At 46.4% G+C, this 19,646-nt stretch overlaps 1 protein-coding gene across 5 annotated transcripts in view; it reads right to left on the bottom strand.

Moving 5' to 3' along the window:
- CDC42BPG (CDC42 binding protein kinase gamma) overlaps positions 1-19,646 on the bottom strand; it is a 101,987-nt gene that overhangs the window by 75,006 nt on the left and 7,335 nt on the right. The window lies entirely within an intron of this gene.

Below are 19,646 nucleotides of genomic sequence, written 5' to 3'. Positions count from 1 at the left end.
GGAGATACTGGAAGCACAGAAGCCGCAGTGGGAACTCTGGCGAACCAACCCATTCTCCTGCCCGTAGCTGCTGGGCCGGTGCCCTGGGCGGCCTTGCGTGTCCTGTCCCGCCTGGCTCGGGGAACCTGCTCCCCATCCAGGAACAGGCCACCTCCCCTACGGCCATGCTTCACTCAGAGCAAGAAAAAGCCACTGTGCAGCTTTTCCAGTTGCTATGGAGGAAAAAAAAACAAGGTTCTAGTCCTTAAGGTGACAGAGAGCTTCCCCCACCCCCACCCCCGCTCCCAAAGTGGGTCAAACCAGATTCCCAGAGGAGAGGAGAGGAGTTTTGCTTTGCAAGATGTTCACCAACTCTGTCCTTGGATTGCACCTTTCCCAGCCGGCAACGGAGCTGGGAGCAAATTGTGCCCCTGCCCATCGGTTGCCCGCGGGCACAGCCATTCCTGGCACAGGCTCAGCCAGGCCTGGATAACGCAAGGCAAGGATTGGATTCGGCTCAACCGGGAGGAATTCTTGGCGCTTTTGGCCAGTCGCTTCCTCTGCCAGGATTGGGTTTCAGCCTTTTAAGATGGTTGGACTTCAACTCCCAGAATTCCCCAGCCAGCCAGGGGGATTCTGGGAGTTGAAGTCCACACATCTGCAGGAGATCCCCCTTTGCATTTTTAGCTCTTGAGCAGAAATGATCCCTTGGGTTCCCCACGCAGAAAAGGATCCAGGATTCCCGATTTTCAATGCAGGCAGTCCTCGACTAATGACTAGAGTTTATTTATTTAATATCCATGCCCCCCCACCCCGCACCCCCTGTCTCGCCAGAACCTTTCAACTTGATGGGGACTCAAATTTCCGTCGCTCGGAATTGAGCTAGGAGGTTGTCCCATGAGTCACGGCCAATTTCACAACCTGTTCATCACGACGGTTAAGCAAATCGTTTAGTGACGAACAGAATCCCGTGGTCGTTCAATGAATCCGGCTTCCAACCTTGGTTTGGCTTGTCAGAAGCCGGCTGGGAAGGTCAGAACTGATGATCTCAAGGACCCTCAAGGAATGCGGCAGCGGTCATGAAGACATGCTGGTTTGCCGAGTGTTTTCATTTCACTCATGGGATTGCGATGATGCAGCAACAGTCGTAAGTGTGAGGACCGGTTGTAAATTAATTTTTTTCAGTGCCGTGGTAATTTTGATGAGTCACTAAACAAATGGTGGTTAGTCAAACACTACCTGTAACAATAACACTACAATTGCTGGTTCCCTCTAATAATACAAGTACAGGTTTAGCAGAGATGGAAGGGACCTTGGAGGTCATCTAGTCTAACCCCCCAAGCAGGAGACCCTACACCATTTCTGACCAAGGGCAGTCCAGCCTCTTCTTGAAAGCCTCCAGTGATGAAGCTCCCACAACTTCCGAAGGCAACTTCTGTTCCATTCATTGGAAGGGACCTTGGAGGTCATCTAGTCCAACCCATCCACCCAAGCAGGAGACCCTATGCCATTTCTGACAGACGGCAGTCCAGTCTCTTCTTGAAAGCTTCTTTAAGAGTGGGGCACGCAGTGGTTCCATTTAGTTTGCCCATGTAGTCCTCCCCTTATGACTACAACATCTATGTTGCTAATTGAGACAAAGGTTAAGTGAGGTTTGTCCCATTTTACGACCTATTTTGATCGTGGGACCACAGTTGTTAAGTGGGAAAAGGTCACTTTTTTTCAAGTGCTGTTTTCAGTTTGAACAGTTGCTAAAGAAACTATTGCAAAACTACTCCCTATAGTTTTGCACACCGTTTAAAAGTAATGCACTATTTATATAATACCGTATACAGAGTCACCACCTCACGTAGTAGTGCAATTGGGACGCAATCACCACAATAATCATGTTATGCAAAGGCAGCTGGAAAAAATCACACACAGCTGGAAGGTTCAGGGTTACTGTTAAGTCATGAAGCCTAAATCCATTACTGAAGGAAGGGCAGGCTTCGACGTTTTTTAAACAAAAAGCTTTTAAAACAATAAAATAAAAGTGATTTAAAACCATTCATTTTTAAAAAGGCTTTTTAAAAGACATTTTATCCATGCCATGAATAATGTCGGCTACACAGCAGCTCTAATTAAAGGAATTCATTTGGATGAATCTTACGTTGGGTGTGTCCCACCACTTCAGCTTCTTAAAAAGCTACTAGGCTAATATTGCAAGGAGATGAGGAATGTTTTACTTGCATGGGGGAAATATATATATATATATACACTATATTGCCAAAACGATTCGCTCACCTGCCTTTCCTCGGATAGGAACCGACTGTAGGTGACGTCCGATTCCTAATCCATGGGGTTCAATAGGACGCCGGTCCCCCCTTGGCAGCTATAACAGCTTCCACTCTCTTCTGGGAAGGCTCTCCACAAGGTTGAGGAGTGGGCTGATGGGAATCTGTGACCATCCTTCCAGAAGAGCATTTGTGAGGTCACGCACTGATGTTGGACGTGTTTACGTGGCCTACCGCTTCGTGGCTGAGTTGCTGTCGTTCCCAGACACTTCCACGTTCTTATAACACAGCCGACAGTGGACTGTGGGATATTCAGGAGCGAGGGAATGTCACGACTGGATTTGTTGGCCCAGGTGGCCTCCTATAACACTTCCACACTGGGATTCACGGAACTCCTGAGAGCGACCCCTTCTTTCACCAATGGGTGTAAAAACAGCCTGCATGCCTAAGGACTGGAGTTGATGCCCCTGTGGCCATGGAAGAGACTGGAACACCTGATCCTTATTATTTGGATGGGGGAGCGAAGTCCTTTGGCAATATAGTGTATCTGTATGTATGTTTGTATGTATGTATGTAAATATAAACAATAATATAAATATATAAATAATATAAATATAAATAATAATATAAATATAAATATAAATATAAATAATAATATAAATATAAATAATAATATAAATATAAATATAAATAATAATATAAATATAAATAATATAAATAAATATATTCAACAGCAAATGCCATTTCAACTCCACGGAAGCAAACATCCATCAGTAGCCTATTTTTGCATCTGCAGATCGTGCAAAATGCAGAGTTGTAATTGATTGTAATTAACTGAAACACTTAATCTTAATTAACTGAATTAATTGGTCTGAATGGAATTAATGGATCTCCATTAATTATTTTTAATTGAATTAATGGATCTGATTAATCTTGGGAAGAACTGCTCCAACGTCTCATTAGAGACAGATCATCAGTCCTGTTTAAAAGGAAAAAAATCCCCTGCACCCTTGGGGCCGGCTCCCTCTTTGGCTGGGAATTTGCAGAATTGTGTTGATAAAACACTTTGCAATTACAGAGAGTATCTCAACTTACAAAAATTCATTTAGTGACTGAAGTTAAAACAGCACTAAAAATAGGACTTATGACCATTTTTCACACCTACGACTGATGCAGAATCCCCCTGGCCATTCAGACACTTGGCAACTGACTCGTATTTATGACGCAGTGTCCTGGAGTCACGTGACTTCCCCCTTTTGCGACCTTTTGACCAGCCAATTCAAATAGGGGAGCTGGGTTCACTTAACAACCGTGTAGCTAACTAAACAACTGCAGTGATTCGCTTAACAGCGGTGGCAAGAAAGGTCGTTAAAAGGGGGCAAAACTCCCTTAACAGCTGTCTCTCTTAGTGACAGAAATTTTGGGCTCAATTTTGGTTGTAAGCCGAGGACAATCTGTACTGTTCTCATTTTATATGTCCCGAAGTTGAGCAGGAGATCCTTGACTTACAACAGTTCATTTAACGACCGTTCAAAGTTACCTCAGCACTGAAAAAGTTATTTATGACAGTTTTTCACACTTACGACCGTTGCCGCCTCCCCAGGATTACACGATCACAAAATTCAGATGCTGAGCAACTGACTCAGCTTTATGACGGTTGCAGTGTCCCAGGGCCACAGGATTTCATTTTGTGACAAAGTCCATGGGGGGGGCGACCAGATTCACTTAACAACATAACAAATGCAGTGATTTGCTGAACAGCGGCAGCAAGAAATTCATGGAACAAATGTTTCACTTAGCAACATAAACTTTGGGCTGGATTGTAGGCGTAACCCGTATATTATCCGTGTCAGATCAGGGATCCCCAATCTCTGGTCCGTGGACCGGCACAGGGTCCAGGGATGAAATCCAGCAGGTTCTGACAGGTTCTGGAGAACCGATAGCGGAAATTTTGAGTAATTCGGAGAACTGGCAAATGCCACCTCTGGCTGGTCTCAGAGTGGGGGGGGAATGGGGATTTTACAGTATCCTTCCCCTGGAATGAGGTGGGAATGGAGAGTTTGCAGTATCCTTCCCCTGGAGTGGGGAGGGAATGGAGAGTTTGCAGTATCCTTCCCCTGGAATGAGGTGGGAATGGAGAGTTTGCAGTATCCTTCCCCTGGAATGAGGTGGGAATGGAGAGTTTGCAGTATCCTTCCCCTGGAATGGGAAGGAAATGGGGATTTTGCAGTATCCTTCCCCTGGAGTGGGAAGGGAATGGGGATTTTGCAGTATCCTTCCCCTGGAGTGGGAAGGGAATGGGGATTTTGCAGTATCCTTCCCCTGGAGTGAGGAGGGAATGGAGATTTTGCAGTATCCTTCCCCTGGAGTGGGGAGGGAATGGGGATTTTGCAGTATCCTTCCCCTGGAGTGGGGAGGGAATGGAGATTTTGCAGTATCCTTCCCCTGGAGTGGGGAGGGAATGGAGATTTTGCAGTATCCTTCCCCTGGAGTGGGAAGGGAATGGGGATTTTGCAGTATCCTTCCCCTGGAGTGGAGAGGGAATGGGGATTTTGCAGTATCCTTTCCCTGGAGTGTGGAGGGAATGGAGATTTTCCAGTATCCTTCCCCTGGAGTGGGGAGGGAATGGGGATTTTGCAGTATCCTTCCCCTGGAGTGGGAAGGGAATGGAGATTTTGCAGTATCCTTCCCCTGGAGTGGAGAGGGAATGGGGATTTTGCAGTATCCTTCCCCTGGAGTGGAGAGGGAATGGGGATTTTGCAGTATCCTTCCCCTGGAGTGGGAAGGGATTGGAGATTTTGCAGTATCCTTCCCCTGGAGTGGGGAGGGAATGGAGATTTTGCAGTATCCTTCCCCTGGAGTGGGGAGGGAATGGAGATTTTGCAGTATCCTTCCCCTGGAGTGGGGTGGGAATGGAGATTTTGCAGTATCCTTCCCCTGGAGTGGAGAGGGAATGGGGATTTTGCAGTATCCTTTCCCTGGAGTGTGGAGGGAATGGAGATTTTCCAGTATCCTTCCCCTGGAGTGGGGAGGGAATGGGGATTTTGCAGTATCCTTCCCCTGGAGTGGGAAGGGATTGGAGATTTTGCAGTATCCTTCCCCTGGAGTGGGAAGGGAATGGGGATTTTGCAGTATCCTTCCCCTGGAGTGGAGAGGGAATGGGGATTTTGCAGTATCCTTCCCCTGGAGTGGGGAGGGGATGGGGATTTTGCAGTATCCTTCCCCTGGAGTGGAGAGGGAATGGGGATTTTGCAGTATCCTTCCCCTGGAGTGGGGAGGGGATGGGGATTTTCCAGTATCCTTCCCCTGGAGTGGGGAGGGGATGGGGATTTTCCAGTATCCTTCCCCTGGAGTGGGGAGGGGATGGGGATTTTGCAGTAACCTTCTCCTGCCACGTCCACCAAGCCACACCCACAGAACCGGTAGTAAAAAAAAATTGAATTTCAGCACTGACCGGGCCCCAGCATGGCAAAAGAAAGACTGCGCAAATATGCCCAAACGTTGGGGGGCGCTGTGTTAGATGATCAGGCAAAAGGTGGCTTGTTTCAGGATATAACATTACAGTTGGCCGTTAGAAAAGGCACCAAGCAGTGATCCTTCTGTCTGCAAGAGAGCCTGGGGCTTATTCATCCCAGAGAATATTAGCATCTCTGGGTGTGTTTTTGTTTGATCAGAGAACAATCAAACACTTCTCCTTGGGAATCCCTGCATGATAGAATTAAATCAGCTCTCTCACTTTTTTTGTTATTGTTATTGTTTATCTGCCGTGGTTGTTTATTTTGCTTCTATCTTGCAACTCAGTTGACCTAACCTGCTTCATCCAGGTCAGATCAAGGTGCGCCAGGTGCTTTCACAGGGCATCCCCCCCCCCCAATTTCCTTGGGGAAATCTGGTTTTGTGGGACGGAAATGGACTTCCAGGCGGTCCTCGCCTCTTACAGACATTTCCGTCGCTGAGCAAGACATTGCCAAATGCGTTCTCCCCTTTCTTGGCACGGCTGTTAAGTGAATCACCGCAGACGTTAAGCTAGCCACACGGTTGTTAAGTGAATCAGCCCCCCCTCATTGACTTTGGGTGTCCGAAGGTCGCAAAAGGGGAATCGTGGGGACGCTGCAACCGTCATAAGTACATGCCAGTTGCTAAGCCTTTGAATTTTGATCCCATGATCATGGGGATGCTGCAAAGGTCGTAGCTGTGAGGCTACGTAGTCCTAGACCACCTGTTTCAATGCAGCTGTACCCTTCAACGGTCACTAAATGAACTGTCGTAAGTCGAGGACTATCTGTATGTGCCGGTCTGAAATATATCACTAGAGTAGGGTTGACGGTATTTTGTAAGCCAGAAAATGTGTCTGTTTGAGACTCAGAAAAAAAGCAGCAACGTTTTGTTCCCCTGATCTGGTTAATTCCTCAACTTACAGCCGCATTTGCTCCTGAAACCTCCATCGCTAAGTGACGCAGTTGCTAATGCCATTAGAAGAGTCGTTTAGAAATGAGAGGGGCAGCCAATATATTGAACAATAACTAATAATCAGTGAGTCTTGGCCAACTGCTTTCTTGCCACGGTTGTTCAGCGCATCAGATACAGATTAACAGAGCTGGAAGGGACCTTGGAGGTCATCTAGTCCAACCCCCTGCCCAAGCAGAAGACAGTCCAACCTCTTCTTCAAAGCCTCCAGTGATGAAGCTCCCCAATTTCTGAATAACAGAGTAACAACAGAGTTGGAAGGAACCATAGAGGTCATCTAGTCCATCCCCACAACCAAACAGGAGACCCTACACCATTCTGACAGAGGGCAGTCCAATCTACTCTTGAAAGCCTCCAGGGATGAAGCTCCCACAACTTCCGAAGGCAACTTCTGTCCCGTGGGTTGATTGTTCTCCCTGTCAGGAAATTCCTCCTTATTTCCAGGTTGAATCTCTCCTTGAATCCCTGCAGTTCTTTAAATGAATCACACAGTCATTAAGTGAATCCAGCTTCCACCCCCAATGACTTAGCTTGTCAAAAAGCCGGCAGCTGTTATAAATGCATGCAGGCTGTCAAATGCCCAAATTTGAAGCACTTGACTGTGGGAACGCTGCAATTAAGTCCCTTTTTTTTCAGGGCTACCGCGACTTTGAACGGTCGTTAAACGAATGGCCGTAAGTCGAGGACTGGACCTTGTGAATTGGGATCCTGCTCTTCGATGCTCAAATCCTTCCAGGGATCTTGACGGGTGACTCGTCTCACGCCCAGACAGGCCCCGTCAAACTAGCTAGACAGCATTCCTCTGGGAACAAGCAGGGTGGGGACCGTGCCGAGATCGAATCCCAGTTTCCCTGGAGTGGCAAAACTCTTCCTTCTGGGCTGTGCCCCCCCCACACACTCCCAAAACAGCTGTTGGGTACGGCCCCGGGTGCAAATGAGCAGACTCCGTCCCCCCCCCCCCCCCCCAGATCTCTCTCGGTTGCATTGCCGGTTTGGCGAAGAGAAGCGAAACTCACGGGGTTTAAAGACAAACGGGTGGAAACTTTTGGCCCCTGAGTTCAGAGGTTCAGAAATTCCTCCTTCACATGGTTCAAATCACGGAATGTCCTTCTTTTATGGTCAATTTCTCATCAACAATACCTTGAACATTAACTGCATATACTGCATGCAGTTTTGGTCACCACGCTATAAAAAAGAGGTTGAGACTTATTTAGCATTATTTAAAATGTTTCTAGTGTGCTTTAAGGCTGCAGTCATGTCCCTTGTGACAGGATCCTTCTCTTTGTTGGACTAGACCAGGGGTCTCCAAACTTTAAGAGCTCTGGACTCAACTTCAAAAAGGTTGGAGACTCCTGGACTAGACACTCCCAATTCCTGCAATCCTTCTTTAAATGTTTTAAGCCTCCAGTCCCTAATCATTTTACTAGCCAGAAAAGCCAATGCAATCCTAAACTGCATCAACAGAGGGATACAATCAAGATCAAGGGAGGTACTAATACCACTCTATAAAGCCTTAGTAAGGCCACACCTAGAGTCCTGCGTCCAGTTTTGGTCCCCAGACTATAAAAAGAGGTTGAGACTCTGGAAAGAGTGCAGAGAAGAGCAACCAGGATGATGAGGGGACTGGAGGCTAAAACATACGATGAACGGTTGCAGGAACTGGGCCTGGCTGGTCTAGGGAAGAGAAGGACCAGGGGAGACAGGAGAGCATCTTCCAATATTGGAGGGGCTGCCACAGAGAGGAGTTAGGGGGTCAAGCTATTTCCCAAAGCCCCTGAAGGCCAGTGAAGGAAGAATGGATGGAAACTGATCAAGGAGAGATTCAACCTGGAAATAAGGAGGAATTTCCTGACAGGGAGAACCATCAACCCATGGAACAGAAGTTGCCTTCAGAAGTTGTGGGAGCTCTGGAGGCTTTCAAGAAGAGACTGGTCTGCCCTCTGTCAGAAATGGTTGGGTTGGACTAGATGACCTGCAAGGTCCCTTCCAACTCCATTAATCTATAAAGGATATTGAGACTCTAGAAAGAGTGCAGAGAAGAGCAACCAGGATGATGAGGGGACTGGAGGCTAAAACATGAAGAACGGTCACAGGAACTGGGCCTGGCTAGTCTTACGAAAGAGAAGGACCAGGGGAGACAGGAGAGCATCTTCTAATATTTCGGGGGCTGCCCGAGAGAGGAAGGGGGTCAGACTGTTCTCCAAAGCCCCTGAAGGCCAGACAAGGAAGAATGGATGGAAACTGACCAAGGAGAGATTCAACCTGGAAATAAGGAGGAATTTCCTGACAGGGAGAACAATCAACCCATGGAACAGAAGTTGCCTTCGAAGGTTGTGGGAGCTTCATCCCTGGAGGCTTTCAAGAAGAGACTGGAGTGCCCTCTGTCAGAAATAGTGTAGGGTCTGCTTGGGCAGGGGGTTGGACTAGATGACCTCAAAGGTCCCTTCCAACTCTGTTAAATCTGTTAAAACCATACAATACTGTAATCCCTTTGTCTACTTCCAGACATATTTCTTTTTGTTTATCTTGGCTTTGTTTCCTTTCAAAATTACTCAGAGTCGGGCATCCTATAAGTTTAATAAATCACAGTTGGTTGCACAGTCAGCCAGAGGTGGAGAATGGATTTGGCCTTTTTGTACACCTCTGGAGTCCTTGGCGATAGGCAGATGTGGATGTTTGACGGGGTTAAAAGCAGGATGGAAGCTGTTCCAAATACAACTGCCTTTTGCAATTGACTAACGGGGATTGTGTCAACACCGGGCATTTCTTGATCCAGACCAAACTGCCTTTGCAATTGATTGACACGGATTTTTGTCAATGCCAGTCATTTCCTGACCCAAATTCAAACTGCCTTTTGCAATTGACCGAGGGGGATTGTGTCAATGCCAGTCATTTCTTGATCCAAGCCAAACTGCCTTTGCCGGTCAAATGCAAAAGGCAGAAGAGCAACCGACGTCGTCTTTACTTCCTGTTTTACCACTTTGGGTGTCAAAGTTTGAGTGTCTGCTCTTTTGTCAGCCTCAATCATTGTCAACTGACGGTGTTGCAGTGTGTCTTTTTGTCTCCATCTTCTTCTGGGCCTGGCTTGGGCCTTTTCCTCTTTCTGTATATGCCTTGTAAGATATGGAGCCCAGGACATCCTCTCCTGCTGAGTAACCCACTTCATTTGCTGCTCCAAAGGTGGACTTTCTGGTTTCTCTTTGAGTACATTTCACTTCTCACCCAGGACGCTTCTTCAACTCTGCCTGAAGAACAATCAATCAATGGCAAGAGCTGAAGAAGCTTCTTGGATGAGAAGTGAAACGTCTTCAAAGAAAAAATCCAGAAAAATCCAGCGGTCTCTTGAAAAAGCACCTTTGGGACAACCAGGACTGAGAATCTCCATAGACACTTCATTTGCTGTTTTCCTATGTAGAGGTAGTCCTCGACTTACAACAGTTCACTTAGTGATCGCCCAAAGTTACGACGACACTGGAAAATGTGACTCATGACTGTTTTTCCAGACTTACAACCTTTGCCTGCAGGGTGACGTAATCCAAATTCAGACACTTGGCAAATAATATGTATTTATGACGATTCCAGGGTCTTGAGGTTACGTGATTTCCCCTTCTGCGACCTCCTCACAAGCAAAATCAACGGGGAATCCAGATTCACTTAACAACGGGCTTACTAATTTAACTCCTGCAATGATTCACTTAACCACCCTGGCAAGAAAGGTAATAAAATGGGGCAAAAATCACTCAACTTTTGCTTAGCAACAGAATTGTGCCAATAACTACCCAGGGGTGGGATTCAATTTTTTTTACTACTGGTTCTGTGGGCGTGGCTTGGTGGGCGTGGCTTGTGGGTGTGGCATGGGAAGGATACTGCAACATCCCCATTCCCTCCCAATCAGCCGGGACTTGGGAGGCAGAGAATAGATGAGGGCGTGGCCAGCCAGAGGTGGCATTTGCCGGTTCTCCAAACTACTCAAAAGGTCCACTATTGGCTCTCCAGAACTGCTCAGAACCTGCTGAATACCACCTCTGCGTATAGTTTAAAATTGGTTCTATGCCAATTCTTTCTCTTATGATTTCGTTTATGATTTTGGCAATCCACTGGCATTGGGGGAAAAACCCCATCGGTCAATTGCAAAATATGATTATAACTAGCTCTTTGTGGTCCTGTCCTCCATTCCTACAACCAACGCCCACAAAAAGGGGAACATTGAATTGGAAAGAACCTTGGAGGTCATCTAGTCCAACCCCCTGCTCAAGCAGGAGGCCGTATCCCAGTTCAGACCGGCGACTGTCCAGTCTTTTCTTGAAAACCACCCGTGATGGGGCACCCAAAACTACTGAAGAAAAGTTGTCCCACTGGTTAATTATCCTCACGGTTAGGAAGTGCTTGGGCAGGGGGTTGGACTAGATGACCTACGAGGTCCCTTCCATCTCTGTCAATCTGTAGATACTGTCGAAGTTTCTCCTTAATTCCAGGTTGCTTCTCTCCTTGATTAGTTTTCATCCGTTGCTTCTTGCCCTGCCTTCCGGTGCTTTGGGAAATTATGGCACCCCTTCAAATATTGGAACGCCCCCATCATGTCCCTAGTCCTTCTTTTCTCTAGACTGGCCAGACCCAATTCCTGCAACCGTTCTTCGTATGTTTTTGTCTCCAGGCCTTTAATCCTTTTAGTTGCTCTTCTTTGCACTTTTCCCAAATCCTCAACATCTTTGCACTTTGACCAAAACTGGTTGCAGCATTCCAGGTGTGGCCTTACTAAGGCTTTACACAGCGGTACTAACACTTCAGGTGATTTTGGCTCTATGCCTCTGTTTACGCAGCCCAGGATTGTGTTCGCTTTTTTGGGGGGCAGCGGCTGCACACAGCTGGCTTGCGTTGAAGGGATCGTCCACTAGGACGCCAAGATCCCTCTGCTGTTGAGCCAGGTGTCACCTACTCCATACCTGTGCAGGTTAGGTAGAGAAAGGGAGGGGAGGGGAGGACTTCTGATCACTGCTGCTGCCTTCTTTCCCCTCCCTGCTCAAATCCGGACCCACCAAAACAGGTTTGCCTTGCCAGGTTGCCGGGTTGCCGGGGACAACAAACAGTTGGGCTATGCGGTATTTTTTCCCCCTGTAGTGATGCATCGGCCTCAAATCATGCGCCGAGGCGGGAGCGAATCCTGCTGCTGGGAACAGCTTTTGAGGAACAGCTAAGGGGGATGGGAATGCCCGCCCCCCTCCATAGATATTTGGCTATAACTGTCCCCCAAAGGGATCCATCTTTGTCCACCCCCTGGTCATCTCCCAGCGACAGCAGAAAGGAGATCCATTGCAACACGTGTAGAACATTTCTGGGTCAGCACCCTCCCATGGAGGTCAAAAAAGTCAAAATGGCAGCCACAGCACCATCAAAACCTAGCCTGGTTTTGTTAAAAAAAACAGGCAGAGCATCGCCATGCTGTTGGGGGCCTCATTTCGGCTCTCACTCTCTCTCTTTTAAAATCAATCTATGACCCCCATTGAGTGCAAAATTTCTACTGCTAAGCGAGATGGTTGTTAAGTGAGTTTTGCCTCACTTTACGACCTTTCTTGCCAGAGGCGTTCAGTGAAACCGCAGCGGTGAGGATAGTAACACCACTGTGAAGTGGATCTGGCTTCCCCATTGACTTCACCCGTCATGCGCAGCTGTCGTAACTCTGAGTCAGTGTCCGAATTTTGATGACACGACTGTGAGGATGCGACAACGGTCATGAGTCACCAATTTCAGTGCCGTTGTCACTACGACATAAGCTGTTGCAAGTCGAGGGCTATCAGTGATAACGTCGTTAAATTTCAAAGTCAAACATGAAAATACAAAGGAATATAAAAAGGCAAAAGAAATGGATAACAAAGAGACTTTTGGAAGACTGGACTGGCTGGTTGGGGAATTCTGGGAATTTGAAGTCCACCCATCCTCAAATGACCAAGATTGAGAAACAGGAATTTAATCCAAGAAACTGTGATCAACACCACTACTGTGGCTGATCCGGAGGGTGCAAAATGCACCTCATACGTTGTTCCTGGTGCTCAGAAATCTCACATCAACACTATCGTCTTCCACAGGAAGCTAGGGTGTATTTCTGGATCCAACCCAGGGGTGAAATCTTCCCGTTTCTGCGAACCGGTAGTAAAACAAAAAACCTAAAATAATTGGAGACGAAAGCTTATGAAGAGCAGCTGCAGGATTTGGGTCTGGCTAGTCTAAGGAAAAGAAGAATTAGGGGGGACAGGATAGCCGTCTTCCAGTATTTGAGGGGCTGCCCCAAAGAAGAGGGAGTCAAGCTATTCTCCAAAGTACCAGAAGGCAGGATGGAAACTAATGAAGGAGAGAAGCAACCTGGAATTAAGGAGAAACTTCTTAACAAGGAGGACAACCAGTGGAACAGCTTGCTACCAGAAATCACTGGAGGTTTTGAAGAAGAGACTGGACAGTCCCTTGTCTGAAATGGTATAGGTTCTCCTGCTTGAGCAGGGGGCTGGACTAGAAGACCACCAAGGTCCCTTTCAGCATTCTATTCTATTCCATTTCATTCCATTCCATTCCATTCTCCTATTCCTATTCTACTCTACACTTTCTCTATTCTAATTCTATTCTTTCTCTATTCTATTCTATTTTATTCTTTTCTATTCTTTCTCTATTCTAATTCTTTTCTATTCTTTCTCTATCCTATTCTAATTCTATTCTATTCTCTTATTTCCTATTCTGTATTCTCTCTTCTGTTCTTTCTCAATTCTAATTCTACTCTGCTCTATTCTTTCTCTATTCTAATTATATTCTATTCTCTTATTTCCTATTCTGTATTCTATTCTATTCTATTCGTTCTCAATTCTAATTCTAATTCTAATTCTGCTCTACTCTAAGGAAGTCAGGAACTGGGTGAATTCCCTCCTTTGCAGTTGACCATGGATAGCTACTGTCACTGCAAAAGTCCCTGCCAACAACACAGCTTGTCCTCAACTTACAGCCATTTGATTAGTGACCGTTCGAGCTTATAATGGTGCTGAAAAGAGTGACATGATTGTTTTCCATACTTATGACCATCGCCGATCCCTGCGGTCACGTGATCAACGTTCAAGCACTTGGCAACCGACTCATAGTTATGACGGTTGCAGTGTCCTGGGGTCAGGTGATTCCCATTTGTAACCCACCCGGCTTGGCGTCTGGCAAGCAAAATCAACCGGGGGGGGGGAGAGAGAGAGAGCTGGATTCGCTTAACAACGGCACGGTTCACTTAACGAAGGAACCACCTTCTGAAGCCAGATTTGCTTAACAACAATGTTCCTCACTTAGCCACGGCAAGAATTTGCTTCGCAACGTCAAAACATGGTTTAAAAAAAAAAACGGTGCACGGCTCATTGTCTTGCTTAGCAGCAGAAAATTTGGGCTTAATTATGGTCGTAAGTCGAGGACCGGCCCCGTTTTTCCATCAAAGGCCACGTCTGCCTCGGGGTTGGCTGCCCCAGCTTCCCTCCTCTCTCTTGGCTGCCTTTGGTCTCATTGGAAGGGAGAATCGCCTTCTGCCCAAGGAGCAACTTTGAGTTCCCAGGAAAAAAAAAACATCCACACTGCAAAGTGTGGACACACCCCTCAGCACCCAAACCTGAGGAACAGGTCTGGCTGGGTAGCGCCACTCACATGGTAAATGAGATGCCCCTGGGAAAAGGGGGGGGGAATAAGGATTACATCACCAAACTCACCCCCCCCCCCGGACTCCCCCTCGCCCCGCAGAGCAAAATAAATTGGCTGTGCAGGGAGATCTTTGCAGGACACCGGGCTGTTTGTTCAGCAGACAAGTGAACTGTGCACTTCCCACAACACCCAGCGTGGAGGCTGCACACCGGCGGCAAAGGAATAGGAGAGAAATGTATTTTGCAGCCAAGCACAGCTTGGGGTTACTCTACGGAGCTGCCCTCTGGGTTTTTCTTGGCGGTGGGATCTCCTGTTGGCCTCCCCTCCCCTCCCTAGCACTAAATCAGAAGTTGAGGTCTGGCAGCGTTCTGGGATGAGCTGAGATCAAATGCGGCTGCGGCTGCTTCTTTCGTTTGCCCTGCGGCACAAAACTATAGAACTGCAGGTGTTGGGACTGAAAATTCACTCCTCCCCGAGGAATTTCAGGGTGGCAGAGGTTGGAATGGGGCTGGCCTATTTCATTTCTTTTTCTTTTTTTAAGGAAAAGATATATTTAGAGATAATCCACAAACAGGCCCTCCTAAAAATAAGTTAAATGAATAGATGACAGCGGGGGGAATGTATGGAGAACATGGATACAGGACGCACAGTTGCAACCAGGAACAGATTCCGAGGGAAAAGTAGTTCTCCAGGATGCATAGATAGACAAGACAGACACATAGATGACAGAAGATAGATAGATACAGAGAGAGAGAGAGAGAGAGGGAGGGAGGGAGGGAGGGAGGGAGGGAGGGAGAGAGAGTTGGATAGATGGGATAAATAGAGAGAGAGAGAGAGAGTGGGCAGATAGAGATAATGAAAGAGATGGAGGGAGGGAGGAAGAGAGAGATAAATAGATAGATAGATGATAGCAGGAGAGAGAGATGAAAGAGATGGACTGATGGATGGAGATAGATAGATAAATATATATAGAGAGAAATAGGTAGGTAGGCAGAGAGAGAGATGGTTAGATGGGATGGAGAGAGAGAGGATGGAGAGTTTATAGATAGAGATAGATGAAAGAGATGGATGGATGGATGGAGATAGATATGGATAGATAGATAGATAGATAGATAGATAGATAGATAGATAGATAGACAGAGAGAGAGAAGATAGAGAGGATAGAGAGAGAGAAATAGATAGGAAGGGAGGGAGAGAGAGAGTTGGATAGATGGGATAGATAGAGGAGAGAGCGGGCAGATAGAGATAATGAAAGAGATGGAGGGAGGGAGAGTCAGATAAATAGATAGATGATAGCAGGAGAGAGATGAAAGAGATGGATTGATGGATGTAGATAGATAGATAAATAAAGAGAGAGAGAGAGATAAATAGGTAGGTAGGTAGGTAGGTAGGTAGGTAGGTAGGTAGGTAGGTAGAGACATGGTTAGATGGGATGGAGAGAGAGAGGGGATGGAGAGTTAATAGATAGAGATAGATGAAAAAGATGGATGGATAGAGATAGATTGATATGATAGATAGATGAAAGAGATGGATGGATGGATGGTTGGGTGGATAGATAGATAGATGAAAGAGATAGATGAGAGATGAGAGGGAGAGATAGATGGAAGAGAATAGATGGATAGACAGACAGACAGAAGATATAGATGAAAGATGGATGGATGGATGGATAGATGGATGGTTGGGTAGATAGATAGATGAAAGAGATAGATGAAAGATGAGCGAGAGAGAGGGAGAGACAGATGAAAGAGATAGACGGACGGACAGACAGATAGACAGACAGATAGATGTGCAAACTTTTTAGAAACGTCTTGATCAGTGAACCGAATTCTTGTGCCCCCGTGGAAAACCAGCTCCCCGCAGAACCACCAGGAAGCTGGAAACAATCCCGTAAAAGAGATTTATCTTCGTCCTGCCCATCTGCTCCAATTGCCACACCAGGGCAGGCTACCATTTAGTGTTAGCAAACATCAAGGTTGCCCTGTACTTAAACCTGGTAAATCCCTTTTTAAAGAGATTAAATCCGTGCATTAATTAAACTCACATTGTTTGCTCTGAGGGGGAGCCAAGGACCAGGAGCAAAGATTTAAAAAAAAAAGTTATTATATTCCTTTTAACTGGAAGCTGGCTGAGATCTGAACTACTGCACCCACCGTCCACCAGCCAAAAGGACTTTTCCCCGTTTCTTGGCACATAACACCTTACTTTGGTTAGTTTCAGTTATGGTTGAAACTGATCAGAGGACTGGAGGCTAAAACATATGAAGAAGGGTGGCAGGGACTGGGTATCTCTAATCGAACGAAGAGAAGACCTCTCTTGAGATGATCAAAGTCTTCCAATATTTGAGGGGCTGCCCCAAAGAAGAGGGGGTTCCCCTGCTCTCCAAAGCACCAGAAGACAAGACAAGGATGGAAATTAACCAAGGAGAGAAGCACCTTGGAATTCAGGAGAAATTCCCTAACAGTGAGAACAATCGACCAATGAGCCGGGGGTTGGACTAGATGACCTACAAGGTCCCTTCCCACTCTGTTTTTCTGTATCCAGTTTTGTTTTTCTCCATGGTATATAAAAAGATATTGAGACTCTGGAAAGAGTGCAGAGAAGAGCAACCAGGATGATCAGGGGACTGGAAGATAAAACAACGAAGGTTACTGGAATTGGGTATGTCCAGTCTAGAGAAAAGAAGGACCAGGGGAGACAGGAGAGCATCTTCCAATAATTGAGGGGCTGCCACAGAGAGGAGGAAGAGGGTCAGACTGTTCTCCAAAGCCCCCAAAGGCCAGAGAAGGAACAACAAGAAGTTGCCTTTGGAAGTTGTGGGAGCTTCATCATTTTCAAGAAGAGACTGGACTGCCACCTGTCAGAAAGGGTGTAGGATCTCCTGCTTGGGTGGGGGGTTGGACTAGATGACCTACAAGGTCCCTTCCAACTCTGTTAATCTGAATCTATCAAAGATTATCAAAGGCCTGGAGGCTAAAACAGATGATGAACGGTTGCAGGAACTGGGCCTGGCTAGTCTAGTGAGGAGAAGGACCAGGGGAGAAGGAGAGCATCTTCCAATATTTGAGGGTCTGCCAAAGAGAGGAGTTAGGGGGTCAAGCTATTCTCCAAGGCCAGACGAGGAATAACGTATGGAAACTGACCAAGGAGAGATTCAACCTGGAAATAAGGAGGAATTTCCTGACAGGGAGAACAATCCACCCATGGAACAGAAGTTGCCTTCGGAAGTTGTGGGAGCTTCATCCCTGGAGGCTTTCAAGAAGAGACTGGACTGCCATCGGTCAGTAGGGTCTCCAGCTTGGGCGGGGGAGGGGGTTTGGACTAGATGACCTCCAAGGCCCCTTCCATCTCTGTTAATCTGATAACCCCATGATGAAATCCAGAGGAGAAGAGGGTTGCTACTTCTCATTGCCTTAATAGGCCAATTTTCACTAATCCAACGATGGAAACCAGGATTAGGGAATCTTTGCTCTATGCCCAGGATGCACCCCAAATACAGGTGGTCCTCAACATACAACCACAACTGAGCCCAAGATTTCTGTTGCTAAGGGAAACATTTGCTGAGTTTTGCCCCGTTTTGTGGCCTTTCTTGCCACCGTCGTTAAGTGAATCACTGCGGTTGTTAAGCTAGTAACACGGCTGTTGAGCACACCCGGCCTCCCCATTGACTTTGCTTGTCCGAAGGTCACAAAAGGAGATCACCTGATCCCAGTACCGTCATAAATATGAGTCAATTGCCAATTGACTCATACTTAGGTGAATTTTGATCACATGGGAATGCTGCAGAGATCGTAAGTGTCATAAGTCAGTTTTTTCATTGCCATTGTAACGGTCACTAAACGAACTGTTTTAAGTTGAGAACTTAAGACTGATTTTTAAAAAATCTTCTGCTACAGCCAAACCACATTCATATCTTCAAATTAAAAAGTCTTCAACCAACAAGCCAATCCAGGTAAGTCCTCAGCTTACGACCGCAATGAAGCACTTCCATTACTGAAATGAATCATTTCAGGACCGGACCCCAATTTTTAACGGTTGTTAAACAATAACATGGTCATAAAGCAAATCATGTGGCTGTTAAGTGAGTCTGGCTTCCCCCAATTGACTTTGCTTGTAGGAAGACGGCTGGGAAGAGCGCATAACTGGATCACCGTAAATTTGCCCCCAATTGCCATCGCTCGTCTGCAAGGCTGGTGCGACGGTTATCACTCTGAACAGGGGCCCTGTCGCTTTTTTTTCACTACTGTCATAACTCCGAATAATCACTAAACAAGGACGCTGAGCCACAAATGTATAAAATGAGAGTAAAACCACACTTCCTTCCAGCACTGATGACGTTACCTAGTTGGGCGATGAAACGTCTGCAATTCTAATGGTGGTTCTTCCCCCCCCCCCCAAAGGCAACTGGACTTCCCTTGAAGACGTTTCGCTTCTCATCCAAGAAGCTTCTTTAGTTCTTCTTCAGCTTCTCTTCAAAACTGAAGAAGCATCTTGGATGAGAAGCGAAACGTCTTCAGGGGAAGTCCAGTTGGAAAAGCATCTTTGGGACAAGCAGGGCCTGGATGGTGGAGGATCTCCATAGGCTGAAACATCTGCAAGGAAACCACCAAGCTTACACAGCACCAGGAACCCCACAGTCCTTTTCTTCCTCTTCCTCCTCCTCCTCCTCCTCCTCCCCTACTCCCTTCTATCACTGATGATGTTGGCTAGTTGGGTAATGAAATATCTGCAAGAATGCGAACTCAGAAAGCACCAAGAAGCCATAGTCTTCTTCTTCTTCCTCCTCCCCTCCTCCTTCTATAACTGATGTCATCACCTAGTTGGGTAATGAAACATCTGCAAGAAAGCCACCAGGCTCAGAGAGCACCACAGACCCCATAAATGGCCATAAGTCCATTCCCTGGTGGTCTCCAGATAAAGATATCAAAGGACTTGGTGCCTTTTCTAGGAAGGTGTAAATTAGAGCCATCCAGAGAACTGGTAAAATATGGGCATGATTTGTAGCCAAAATCATATATTGTAAATAATGGGAAATAATGAAAGAGAGATGAGGTCCGAGAATGAAAAGGAGTACATAATTCTTTAGATATAGATAGATAGACGATAGACAGATAGACAGATAGACAGATAGACAGATAGACAGATAGACAGATAGACAGATAGACAGATAGACAGATAGACAGATAGACAGATAGACAGATAGATAGATAGATAGATAGATAGATAGATAGATAGATAGATAGATAGATAAAGCAAGCAAGATAGACAGACAGACAGACA

This window comes from Natrix helvetica (genome assembly GCF_964273705.1).
Source record: "Natrix helvetica genome assembly, chromosome: 16".
Taxonomy (NCBI): domain Eukaryota; kingdom Metazoa; phylum Chordata; class Lepidosauria; order Squamata; family Natricidae; genus Natrix; species Natrix helvetica.
Note: the sequence above shows the minus strand (reverse complement) of the source record. Positions and strands in the feature narration are given on the sequence as shown.